The sequence below is a fragment of the Osmerus eperlanus genome, chromosome 24 (assembly GCF_963692335.1).
Source record: "Osmerus eperlanus chromosome 24, fOsmEpe2.1, whole genome shotgun sequence".
NCBI lineage: Eukaryota > Metazoa > Chordata > Actinopteri > Osmeriformes > Osmeridae > Osmerus > Osmerus eperlanus.
In genome coordinates, this window is record NC_085041.1 from 3,369,305 (window position 1) to 3,382,564 (window position 13,260).

The following is a 13,260-nucleotide window of genomic DNA, read 5'->3' on the forward strand; positions in this document are numbered from 1 at the left end:
TTTCTGCCCTGGGGAGTAGAGGAGGGGGGGGAAAATCAATAACGTACTTATTTGTTTTATTCTTATCTGGTAATTTAATTTCTGTTTTGTATCTGTAGAGGTGGGTGGGGACTATGAAGAGGGCAACTCACGATAAAGGAAGTTGAAGTGAAACGGTAGTTTACTTTGAGGTTCTGTTTGATTTGAATGCTAGGTTTGGAGAGGGGCGTCTCTATATGGTGTTGGTTAAGGACAGAGAGCTGTCAAACAGCAGAAACAATATTTGCCATATGCCGCCTTTGCTGTCTGAACAGATATTTTGAAAATGCCTCAGCAAATTATCAAAATTTAATTAGCATATAAATGCCAAGAGGAACACATATGTGCAATTGTCTTGCTATCTTTCCAGAAATTAGTCTTTTAAAATGAATTTGCTGTATTAATCATCTTTGAAATATTTTTTGATCGTCGAATAATAGTTTTCCGTCCTGTGTTTTCAGCTATTCATTGACATAGGTGATTGCCTCTTAATTACTACAGCGGCCTCCTCCTATTCTCTCCTATTAATTCATGTTTCTGGCACAGTCCCAGACTGCAGCCTAGCCCTATATCTCCTAATTACTTCTGTAATTGAATTTGCTCACTGTTCTCGGCTAGTTTTTTAAGTGCCTGTTTGTTCAGGGGGCTTATTGTGTCTTTGTGCTGCAGCCCTCTTAAGACAGAACATGCATTGCCTCCTCCTGTCTCATTTCTCATTAACTTTCCAGAGCTTGAGTTCTGAGTCTCTCTCTCTCATCTCTTCTCTCTCTCTCTCTCTCTCTCTCTCTCTCTTCTCTCTCTCTCTTCTCTCTCTCGCTCTCTCTCTCTCTCTCTCTCTCTCTCTCTCTCTCTCTCTCTCATCTCTCTCTCTCTCCTCTCTCTCCTCTCTCTCTCTCTCTCTCTTTGCCTCCTCTTTCCTCTCCCTCTGTATTACCTGCGCCCCCCCAAACCAGACAGACATGCGAGGGGTTTTGTAACAGAAGTGAAATTAATTAATGAGGTTCAGAGAAACAATTACAAGCGGGTCTCTCCATGTTGCGATTGGTTCAACTCTGAGACGAGTTGTGTGTGTGTGTGTGTGTGTGTAACCAACAAATCTTCCAACGTGATACGTCTCCGATGGAATGGAAATTGAAAGAAAACGTGTTAGTTTTTTTTGGTGGTTTGAAGGCTCGCCCCTCACGCACTGTTTCCCAGGGCCGCGAGGGCCTTTAGAATCCAACACAAGTGTCACGTTGAGCTGTCAATCACGCCGGTGACCTTGAGAGAAGATGTGAGCGCGGAGAAAAGTGTCTATGTGGCCTTCGTCGAAGGCGACCTTGTGGTGTTCCGACTACAAGCACAGCTTCTCCAGAAGGTTGTCGGGGAAGGGAGAGAGCGAGGTGGATGCTCCCTGGTCCTGGCTCTATTCACAAGCAGACAAAACCGTGGATGGGCCCAGAGCTACTTCAACACCCATCACCTTAGAGTTTCTGCGGTAGTGCGTCCCTGACTGCCCACTAGTGTCCCTGGGCCCCAGGCTGCAGAGGATGAGGCCTCTCTCTCTCTGGTTCCCCCTTGCTGTCGTTCTCCCACTGGGCTGAGGAGTGCTGACAGAGGTAGTTGGAACCCAGAGTGTTTAGACAGGTAGCTTCACCTCTCCTACTCTACTCTCTCTCTCTCTCTCTCTCTCTCTCTCATCTCTCTCTCAGTGTCTCTCTTCTTGTCCCCGGTTGAAGGGCGGTGGGGGGGGGGGTTCTGTGTTTCCCCATGTACCTCACTCTCCGACGGGGTTTGCGGAGATCTTCCTGCCCCAGATGGCTCTGGAGGGTCTTATTGTCCCAGTGTCAGCTTCCATTATCACCCCTAGGTCATCCATGCACCCCTCCAACCAGCACTACCCTGGCCCAAGAGACAGACAGTCAGACAGGCGGACTGACGGACAGGCGGACAGACAGACAGACAGGCAGACAGACAGACAGACAGACAGGCAGACAGGCAGACAGACAGACAGGCAGACAGGCAGACAGGCAGGCAGACAGGCAGACAGATAGACAGACAGACAGACAGACAGGCAGACAGGCAGACAGGCAGACAGACAGGCAGACAGGCAGACAGGCAGGCAGGCAGGCAGGCAGGCAGACAGACAGACAGATAGACAGGCAGACAGGCAGACAGGCAGACAGACAGACAGACAGACAGACAGGCCAGACAGGCAGACAGACAGGCAGACAGGCAGACAGGCAGACAGGCAGACAGGCAGACAGACAGACAGGCAGACAGGGTCCATCTTAGAGTAACAAAAAAACCTCCCCCCACCCTCATTGATTTATTTCCACCGTCCTGCTCTCTCTCTCTTTCTCCCCCTATCTATCTGTCCCTTCCTTTTGTCTGCTTATCGCCCCTCCAGGTTATTATGTGCAAAGTATTGACAGGACCAGGAGGACCAGGAGGGCTCTGGTCGATGGGGAGCTAATGCATCCGTAATCCTGCCTTTGTTACCCGGGAATGTTTCACTCGGCTCTGCGCCGGGGAGTGAGGGTGCAAAGCTGTTGATCCCAGGTTTTATTTGTTGGGAAACCCATCCATCAATCCCGGCACGGTCGCCCGTCAGCCGGGCTGAATGACAGCCGGGCCGGGACTGAAGACGCATGATAACGCCGTATTGTCAGACGGTTCCCCCCCTCACTCCACCTCGATAAGGAAATACATTTGACTGGAGCAGATAAGAGTGTCGGCGGGTGATGCCTGGAGGAGAGGGTCTGACACACATGCCACCGACAGCAAGCTTTTTTACCCCCCAACAGCTTTGGTGTAAACGATACTTTCCCCGAGCCACAACAACGCAGAAGAGAAAACAGATTCAGATTCCGAGTGTGTAGAGTGCGATAGGGCAGGATATGCTGGGATTATTAAATGAGGTGTCTGATATCGACGGAACACAAAAAACCTGTATGGGTATGTGGTGTTAGAGGACCCTTCTGGGGTGATGAATAAAGTAATAGGCTTAGGGGGCTTGGTGTGTTGTTGTGCTTTGACGTGGACCTGTCTTTGAAAGTTGCGTGCGTGTGTGAAGATGTGTGTGTGTGTTTGTGTGAAGCTGTGTGTGTGTGTGCACCTTACTATCTATCCTACACAGAAAATACACTACAAGGCTGTGACTGTGGAGAACATAGTGGTTTGAAGCTGACAAAATGACCCTCAAATCACCATCACTGCTACTACCTGGAGATTAGACCCCATTTATCTGCTCCGATCACAAGTGTTCTTGTTAAATCGTTATGGATACTCGATGTAGGTTGTTTGAAGAGTGAAGTGGGTAGCTTACTCAAATGTCCAATGATGGCATTGTAACTTTACTTGATATTTTGCCTTAAAGGTGTCTTGGGCCTATTAATACAGATATTCTCATTGATCAGATTAGCTATTCCATCTCCTTGTGAGACATCTTAAACCTGTTTGACTCATAATATGAGCAACACCAAAGCTCTGAGGAGCCATTCAAAGAAATAACAAGACGCAATAACGAAAACATGATTTCACTTCATTCAAACATCATAAAAAACAGAAATTTAATATTTATGAAAATTAAAGACGTAACGTATATGAGCATATAACCCAGTTGGATGACACGGACATGTCACAGATCGTTTTGAGAGACTCCTGTGCATGGGGGATGAAAATGGGTAGGTCAACATTTGCACAACTCTACATTTTTCTAAAGTGGAGGAACAGTGACCTGTAAGAAAAGAGATTTCAGGGGGGAAAACGCGAGAAGACGAAAAGTGGATTCACCAGAGGGTGAAAGAGAAAAGGGGGTTATTGTGACCTGTGCATTAAAACACTCGGATGAAGTTAGTTTTTGTGTCAGTAACGACTCGAGGCTAAGAAGTCAGCGAGGGAGGGGGGGGGGGTGAAAATCAATAGAGAAGTGCTACAGATTAGCCTGGCAAATTACATGCGCTCTCTTCCTCCATTGTACAGTATGGCCTCTATATTCTAAAGAAGGAGCCACGAGGCGGAACACGGCCAAATGGCGTATGGACTCCGAGATCATTTTTATTGATTTTGCGCCGGCGACAGTGGTGTAGAGGCCGGCGCTTGGGCAAGGGAGCAGACATCTTGGATGTGTGTCAGGGCAGGGCCAGAGTGACTGCGCAACAATACCCCTGTGAACACAGACACTGGTCTTTGTTCTTGTCTTCTGGCCTCCTTTATACACACACACGTGCACGCACGCACACACACACGGAGACACACACACTCCTTTTTCATTTACATTAGTGCAGGCATGGTTGAGTGAGAGGTCCCTTTATTACGTGCCGAAGGACGGCAGATTCTCGTCATTGTCCAAACTCAGCACCCCGAAAATCTCGAGTGCTCAAATCTATAATGTGCACATACTGGAGTGAAACCCTGTCATTGTCACAGAGCCATTTCAGTCGAGGACAGACTTTCCAGACCAGGTACCTAACCATTTCAAGGATGAGACATGGCCACTAAAAATTCAACCTTTGAACTGGAAGTCAAACATGATTATGTGTTCAGTGGTCTGAGATGTACAATTATGGAATCATCGTTCTTAAAACGTTGGATATGGGATTTCGCTCTTTAGAGCAAATCTCAATCCTTCTGCATTTGTCACAGTAAATCTTATGGACAGACAGATAATGATCTTGCCACAAAACTGTCTGTGCATGTGCGGGCCTGTGTGTGTGCCTGTGTGTGTGTGTGTGTGTGTGTGTGTCGGGGCATAATGAGCCGTGTGTGTGTAACATGATAAGGGCTGGCAGCGTGGGATCATTTGATTCTATTAGTGTGTATGTGTACCAGAGAGCAGCATGGCAACACTGAGCAGAGCAGATGTTAGCAGTGGGAGTTAAAGAGCTGACAGCTCGACGCTCTTTGGCAGCGCGCACACACACACACACACACACACTCACAGGCATGCAACCATGCAGTCACACCCAGGCACACATACAGACACAGGCATGCAAGAGTATGTGTCCCATACCGACCCAGAGTGCAAACACAAACACACACACACACACACACACACACACACACAAACAGAGGCAGATGTTGCAAACTGTTGCATGCACTTGCCATCCGTTTGGTTCCTCTGCCTCCCTGTTCTTTATGGTGTCGTTTGAACAATGTCCGCGCTCCATTCCAGGGGCTTTTCCCAGAGAATGTTGACCATTCCTGGGGGTGAGAATGGATGTCTCCGGTCCTCTGCGAGCCCACCTCTCTCTTTGCTTTTCGCGGACAGGCAAACGCTGGTGATTTATCTTCCCGCGTAGCACAGCCCTTTATGGTCTAGTTGTGAAATTCTACAACTAGTGTTTAAAGGAGGGCTGAGACGACGAAGGAACTGGGAAATGTGTGTCAAGTCACGGCTTGTCTGATGACTCTGAGGCCACTGTGTCTGCCGCCCCCAGACCTGTTCTCATATTAGACCCTGGGTGTGAAGTCTCAGTCTCTATGTCTCTCTCTCTCTTTATCTCTCTCTCTCTCCCTCTCGCTCTCCCTCTGTCTTTCTCTCTTTCTTTCTTTCTTTCTTTCTTTCTTTCTTTCTCTCTCTCTCTCTCTCTCTCTCTCTCTCTCTCTCTCTCTCTCTCTCTCTCTCTCTCTCTCTCTCTCTCTCTCTCTCTCTCTCTCTCTCTCTCTCTCTCTCTCTCTCTCTCTCTCTCTCTCTCTCTCTCTCTATCTCTTCAACTGTTCTTCTCTATATCTCAGTTTCTCACTTTTGCTCTGTATGTCTCTATCCTGTAGTTATGTCTCTCTCTATCTCTCTATTTATATATATGTATATACATATTCCCCTCTTTTTATCAGTGGGAATGCTTTCGTTGTCAGATCCTGTTCAGGTCCTCTCCTTGGCAGCCTGAAATTGTGATAAAAATGACTGTATACTACAGTATGTATACGAATGACACTTTCCTGTCATCAATGGAATGGAATACTTGGAAAGTAGATATTGGGAATTTTGTATTTTCTGTAAATCAGATGAATACTAAACACCAGTCAATCCTTTCTTTGTCTTCATGTCCCGTCAGGAAACAGGATTTGTTTGAGTGTTTGTGTGTGTGTGTGTGTGTGCGCATCTCAGTGCAACCACTCATGTAGACGTGTGTGTGCAGATTGTCCTGCCTGCACGCGCGTGTGTGTGTGTGCGTGGAGGCAGTGGGCATCTGGTACTCTGTTCAAATAAAGGGCATTCCCTTGCTGCTGCAAAGTCCACCACAAGACAGGGGCGGCTGATCCCTGGAGCTGGAGGCTGTCCACCTCCATCAAAGGCAGGCAGCATCAGGACGACAGATGCCTGGCCAGGGAGGCTGTCTGGGGGGCATCGGTATCTGCTCTAGCCCTGGTCCGGACCCACAGAGCACGGGGACAGGGCCTGGTCCAGACCATGCTTCACACCAGCCCTCCCTTCCCCAGTAGCCGCTACCCAGAACCCAGGGCTTTGGAGGAGAGAGTTTGGGTCGACTAGGGAGAAGAATAAGGGGGGGAAGTCCTTGTCTGTGCCTCTTAAAACGGCCTGTCCTGGCCGGCGTGGCTTCAACAACGTCAGACGCGCCACACACACCTCGACGCCGTCTGAAACAGCGCGTCAAGGTGTGCCCCTTGTAACACCCTCCATCCATGTCTGTGTGCCGCCCCGAGGCTTAAATCTATCATCCTCCTCGTCTGGCTGTTAGCATGTGTCGCTAGCGCCTAAGACCTGTCCTCCCAGCGTCGACGGTCGCTCGCGGTTACGCTCCGTGGCCTGTCATCCCGTATCCGTGTCCACCGGCATACGGCCTAAGAGGTATGATCCCATCATGCAACGGGAGGGGGTGTCGTCGTTCGCGGCTAAATGACTCTCCACACTTAATTAGCGAGGATGATGCGAGCGCTTCATCTCTCATTGTTCCGGCCTAAGCTGGAGGTAATCCCAAACAAAAGGTCTGGCTCTGCTAGAGGCTGTATCCACCGCCTGGATTATACTCTCCTGGATAATGATGTGCAGTCAGCAGAGGAAAAGCTTTATTTGGATTCAAATTGGCCGGTAAACAAACCCCACTGGTATGAGTGTGTGTGTAACCTTGTTGTGTGTGTGTGGCGTGTGTGTGTGTGTGTGTGTGCGTGTGGAGCGAAGGGGACTGGGAGGTCTGTGTGTGTGTGTTGCGTGAGTGCGTGTGCGTGCGCGTGCTTGTGTGCGTGTCCGTGTACTGTAGGCGTGTGCCCTTGATCACGTGTGTGTGTGTGTGTGTGTACTGTAGGTGTGTGTATGCATGTGTGTGTGTCTGTGTACTGTAGGTTTGTGTGTGTGTGCGGGTGTGTACTGTAGGTGTGTACTGTAGGTGTGTGTGTGTGTGTGTGTGTGTGTGTGTGTGTGTGCGTGTGGTGATGGAGAGGACCACCTTCGGCTGTGGAAGGGCAGTGATGGCAGCAGTGCTACATCTGTGTGATGTTTCTGTGCACTTTGCTCAATCTATTATGTTTTGTTTCACTGAGGCCAGGTATTATTCTAGCTGATGGGGGCAGGAGGGAGGGGGCCCCCTTCTATTCTACTGCTTTGTGCTGGATGGCTGTTTTCCAAAGGGACTTTCCAACTGGTTCTGCCAGTGAGCAGGGTGAAGTTGATTCAACCTATTGTCTGCCCAGCTGACTGAGAGCTCACCCTGGACTGTGCCATAAGGTCACTCTCTCTGGAAATGACCAGGGCTTCTAAACTTCTCTGCGAAATGTTTTCAGATTTTTTTTGGATTAGATATCAGGTTTATTGTTTTTTTTTTACGGGATCTCACAAAATAAAATATTTATTTTCAAGAAAGACCGGACCCTTCTATCTTCCAGCATGAACATTAGAGGATTGTATGATAACACAAATCAGTGGGCTGTTGCCCTCACTGAAGTGAGAATAACTTCATGTACTCACCCTTCATAATACAGTGCATACAGGCAGATATCACAGCTAAACAATATGCTACATGACAAGATAAAACCATGTCATCACCCTCAATCCAAATGTAACATGGAATCTGAATCTCTAATCAGTCGACATAATAATCCAGATAGCATTTCGCATATCATGAACATCTAAGTCATTCCACCACACTATGTATCAAGAATGCATGAATATCAGGTTATTTGACAACGCTAGGCTCACTTTCAGTGTTTTAGCAAGGCTAGGTCATTGTGCTTGTTCAGGAGTTAAGGAAGAGCGTTACCCGGGCTGTTAACCCAATCCCTCTGCCTGTGTGCTGCAGTGGGCTCCAGTCCTGCTTGGAGTCTTGGCTACAATTGCAGCTACCTGTGTGTGTGGGTGTGTGTGTATATGTGAGTGTGTGTGTGTGTGTGTGTGTGTGTGTGTGTGTGTGTGTGTGTGTGAGAGTGCAGTACCACAGCGGTCTGTATCAGCAGACAGGAGCTTTGCCCTTCGTATCTCCCCAGTTCCATCCCTTCTTCATTAAACGCCACTGGAGCGAGATGATTTGTAAATATAATACATCTGTTTCTAATGTCTTTGTTTGCTCTGTGCCTGGTGACTCACAATAACACCTTTATGTAACGGGGGGAGCTAGGGGCTATCTTTAACACTATCTACGAACCTTAACCTTCCTTTTAGTGTAACAGAGGTGGTTTGGAGCCAGGCTCCCTTGATGAGATAGACCTCCCTTTACCCTCGGATCATGAGGAGAACCTCTTGGTCTGATGGCGGACAGCAGAATTGGCACCCGGTTAGTCCCATACGTATGTGTGAGAAACTGGAGGTGAGAGTGTGTTTGAAAGCGAATGTGCGCTCGTATGTGGGTGTAGGTCGGTTTGGCAGTTTATGTGTGTGTATGTGCCGACGTTACCGTGTGAGGGAAAGTACCAGTGTATATTTCTGTGCATGTGTGCATGCGCATGTCTGTACCTGGGTGTGTGTGTGACTGTGCGAGTGTCTGTACCTGGGTGTGTGTGTGACTGTGCGAGTGTCTGTACCTGGGTGTGTGTGTGACTGTGCGAGTGTCTGTACCTGGGTGTGTGTGTGACTGTGCGAGTGTCTGTACCTGGGTGTGTGTGTGACTGTGCGAGTGTCTGTGCGTGGGTGTGTGTGTGACTGTGCGAGTGTCTGTGCGTGGTGACCTTGCAGCTTTGTCTGTGTGTGTGTGTGACTGGGCAAGAGTCTTTGTGACCCTTCACGTCTGTGTGCGTGTGGGCGCGTGTGTGTGTGTGTGTGAGGGAGTCTGAGCGTGAGAGTGTGTGTGGCCTACTCTTTCTCTATTCATGGCCAGGGCTGGTTCACATGGGGGATGCATGTGACACATGAGTGACAGGTCCCTGGCCTTGTGGGCTCCAGTAGAGCGACTCTCTCATTGATTACAGATTCAGTGTCTCTCATAAAGGGAAAAGCATAGGGGTCCTGAGTGTCATCCTCCCATTAGACCGGGCTTGTACTAAATAAATTCACACAAAACCGGCGCCGCCAAAACGTGGCCCTCATGCATATGGAAATGCGCGGGCCTCGCCGCGGTACGCTGGGAGGACTTCTCAGCCGCGGTTGCCGTGTGAATGGCCGGTTTTCGTCTGAAACGCATTAGCATTCTAGAACGGCGACGCCGCTCTCTGTACACAAACATGCTAAGCCTGCTCTCTCTCTCTCTCTCTCTCTCTCTCTCTCTCTCTCTCTCTCTCTCTCTCTCTGTCTCTCTCTCTCTCGGTGGGGGGCCCCAACTGCCATTAGGGCTCGCGCAGAAACATACCCACGCTGCATTGTGTCATGCTACGCTTTCAATCGTTTTTCTGTTTTCTTTTTTTTTATTAAAAATCAAGGCAAGTTTTCATATGACTTTGATTCATAGTGAGAGATAAAGTTAATAATGTGATCTGTGGCAAAGCCATATTACTAACAGCAAATCTGTTAATCCTCTTGACAATAATCTTAGTGGCACGACACCTTCCCTTCACTCTCAGTGGGGGGAGGGGGGGGGGCAGCCAAAGAGCTTTGAAAGTGAGTTTGGAAGAAAGACATGAAACAGTTTTTTTTTTACAGATTACTGTAACTGCTCTGATTTCGTAAGCAAATGACGATGGTTGTACATTCTCTCTCTCTCTCTCTCTCTCTCTCTCTCTCTCTCTCTCTCTCTCTCTCTCTCTCTCTCTCTCTCTCTCTCTCTCTCTCTCTCTCTCTCTCTCTCTCTCTCTCTCTCTCTCTCTCTCTGTCTTTCTCTCTCTCTCTCTCTTTCTCTCTCTCTCTCTCTCTTTCTCTCTCTTTCTGTCTCTCACTCTCACTCTCTCTCTCTCTCTCTCTCTCTCTCTCTCTCTCTCGAACAGCAGTCATATCTTCACTTGTACTACTGTTGTTGTTGTTGTTGATGTTATTAGACGACTGACCACCTCTTCTGTCCGTCTGGCCTGGCGCACCTAGCAACCTAGCAGACTAATTATCGAGGGGAGACTTTTGATTGAAGTCATTAGAGCTGCCCTCTGAGTGGAAGCACCTTAGGGATTAACGGTGAACCCTGTTCTATGAGAAGACAAAGCCCAGGCTAGGATTAGGTTGGATTACTGTCTGTGTGTATGGAGCTATAGGGATGAGGAGGAAGGCCGTAATTCCTGTGGAAAAGTCGACAAACACAGGCCCAATAAGTAACAACTTTCCCTGCAGTGAGTCCTTTTGTTTCCAGATACCTCCTCTCTGGGCTGTCAGGGCAGATAAAGAGCTAGGCACAGGCCCGGCCCAAAGCCTCTTTGACAGGGAGAGTCAATTCAGCTCCCGACTGGAGGCATGCACTGTTTTGTTCGGGTGAAGTTTGATGCGTCTGTTGCTTCCTTTGTGGCTCTGTAAGCACTTTATTGATTACCCATAGCTTAATTACCGCTGACATCACCCCCTGATTGGATTGGATACCATAACTAGCCTATATCTGAAACCTTCCTCCATGCATGTTCCCCTGGAAGCAACATTCAATCACCACTCTTAACCCTCACAAATAATCAGGCCATGTAAAACCTTTTGGTCGTCCGTACAGATGGGTATTGAGAATGTAGACCCGCTTATGAATATTCATCTTTTAAAGATTAATTTCAGAAATGTGTCCCTTAAGTCCCCTTTTAGAAACGTTGCCTTCTTTTCCCCCCAAACCATGTCAGTCTCTCTTGACATTGCGGTGTACTTTCTGCAAAGGAAAAGAAAAACATTCTTTATCAAATCCCCATTCTGAGCCTTTCAATAAAGCAAGCCCATTACCTCACGGCTGCTTTTGTCAGCCCCATACAAGAGAGAACAAAATGGTTATTCAGGAAAACGCTTTAGATTTTTATTGTGGGTAGTATTCACAAAGAGCAGTGTTATTGTATTAAAAAGAACCATCTGTACCAGAAACAATGGCTTCAAATTATCTCTGAATACCCACTGAAAAAATATAAAGCTTTTCCCACTCATTATGTTCGGTGGGGGGGTGGCGAGGCAGTCTTGCTATAACTGACTTTTGTTGTTCTTGATGCATTCTTCGTCTTTTTAAATCGGCCCCTTTTCAGATTGTGTGTAGCCATAAACGGCTTTTCTTGTTACAGGAGAGGCAAGCAAAGACCAGCGCTGCACGCGAGGAGCTGGAGCGGCCAAGCACAGGCACAAAGCACGGTGAAAGAACCTGCATATCTGGGGCGAGGGAAGGGGATAAACACCGGGAGACCGTACCGCTACACCGGCCGGGTACCAGAGCGCGAACTCTAGCAACCAAGAAGAGATTCTTGAGTCGGATTGATACCATTGCATCCTGCTTTTTCTGCCCATCATGCCGATAGGACAACACCCAAACTGGCACGTAAGTATCATTGCAGGATGAAGTGGTTTGGGAATGGGGAGTTGTGGCGCGCGCTTATGCAGAGTGCACAGCGGTGCAGTCGAGTGATCTAGTATCGCATCATGAGGTTCAGTGCTTACTGTGAGCTTCTGCCTTGGTGTGTCACACAGAGTTTAAAGCTTGCGTTCATAACTTTAAATTTCAGATTTGATCCATTTTATTTGGCCACTATTAGTCCATGGTTTTTCATATATATGTGTAATTTTAGTACAGCTAGTTTAATTTGTTGTCTAGGTTTAATTTTACCTTTTTTTACGCGCAAGATATGCGAATTGATACGTGATTTTAGGGCAGTTAAAGTTTAATTCTTATTTGATGTGTAGGTTTCCGATTTTGCAAGTATAGCTCTATTTGTGTATTCTTCTTAACTATTCGGTTTAAATTGATTGATGATTAATTGTATACTATAGGCTGTTATATACTATATACTACAATATAATTTATAATCAATGACTGCTAATTTGTAAGGGGTTTGTGGTTTTGAACAGTGTCTATTTAAAAGGTCTTCTATCTCAATTCATGATATATTTGATTGATCTGATGGATGTATGCGGGTTTATAAACTACAGGCTCACGTTTTTCTTGGTTCTCCGTCATCACTGGCACGGCCCCTAGTGGACGTTCAGAGATCCTCCCCACCTCCACCACCACCTCTCTCTCTCTCTCTCTCTCTCTCTCTCTCTCTCTCTCTCTCTCTCTCTCTCTGACACACACACACACACATGCTACACAGTCACTCAAGCCATTTATTTGTTAGACATTTATTGTAACATAATTGTCATAATGTCATCAGATGTCAACGCTGTATAGGGTCTCTTTGCAGTATGAACCTTATGAGACAATACTGTTAAGAGCGTTGGGATCGACACTGGACCTACAGGCTTCTATAGCCTAGTTGGGGGATTATTTTCACGGCCATGAGTTGGTTTTACAGCCCAGCTTTTCCAAGGGAAAAAGGCATGCGCACTGTTTTAGATGTAGTCTATTTTAGTTTTATATTATCTAAACCCACGACCTTCACGTTTACTTTTGATTGGGTTTCAAAATGACACTTTCAATCAAGATTGTAGTCTATCAATATTACTTGTTGCAGGTTAATTGCCTGTTCAATAAACCTAAACGCGTTTTTTGTTTGTGAGCAAACGCTGACACACTGCTCTATAAATGTCTCTGTGTGTTTCATATTATTATGTTTTTGGTACATACAAGTAAGGTCTTACAACTGATCCAACAGTGTTTGTCTGGGTTTCTGTTAGTTGTCAAATAGTGAGCTCATTACGCTTGCAGGGACATTCCGGTTAGCGAGGCATTCTTCAAGATGTTGCAGGGTCCCTGCTGTTTCTTTATTATCATAAGAAGATTAGGAATAGCGGGGAACACACTCAGATGCAGATAGCGAAGAGGGCTATTTCAACCTTGCATT

At 47.1% G+C, this 13,260-nt stretch overlaps 1 long non-coding RNA gene across 3 annotated transcripts in view; it reads left to right on the forward strand.

The window, feature by feature from the left end:
- LOC134011133 (uncharacterized) overlaps positions 1-13,260 on the forward strand; it is a 45,891-nt gene that overhangs the window by 15,284 nt on the left and 17,347 nt on the right. For 2 of the 3 annotated variants that reach the window (XR_009928377.1, XR_009928376.1), the window contains exon 2: positions 11,548-11,798. This is a non-coding gene — a long non-coding RNA (uncharacterized LOC134011133). Of the gene's footprint in view, positions 1-11,412; positions 11,799-13,260 lie in introns of those variants that run through there. The other variant, XR_009928375.1, reaches the window with a different exon arrangement.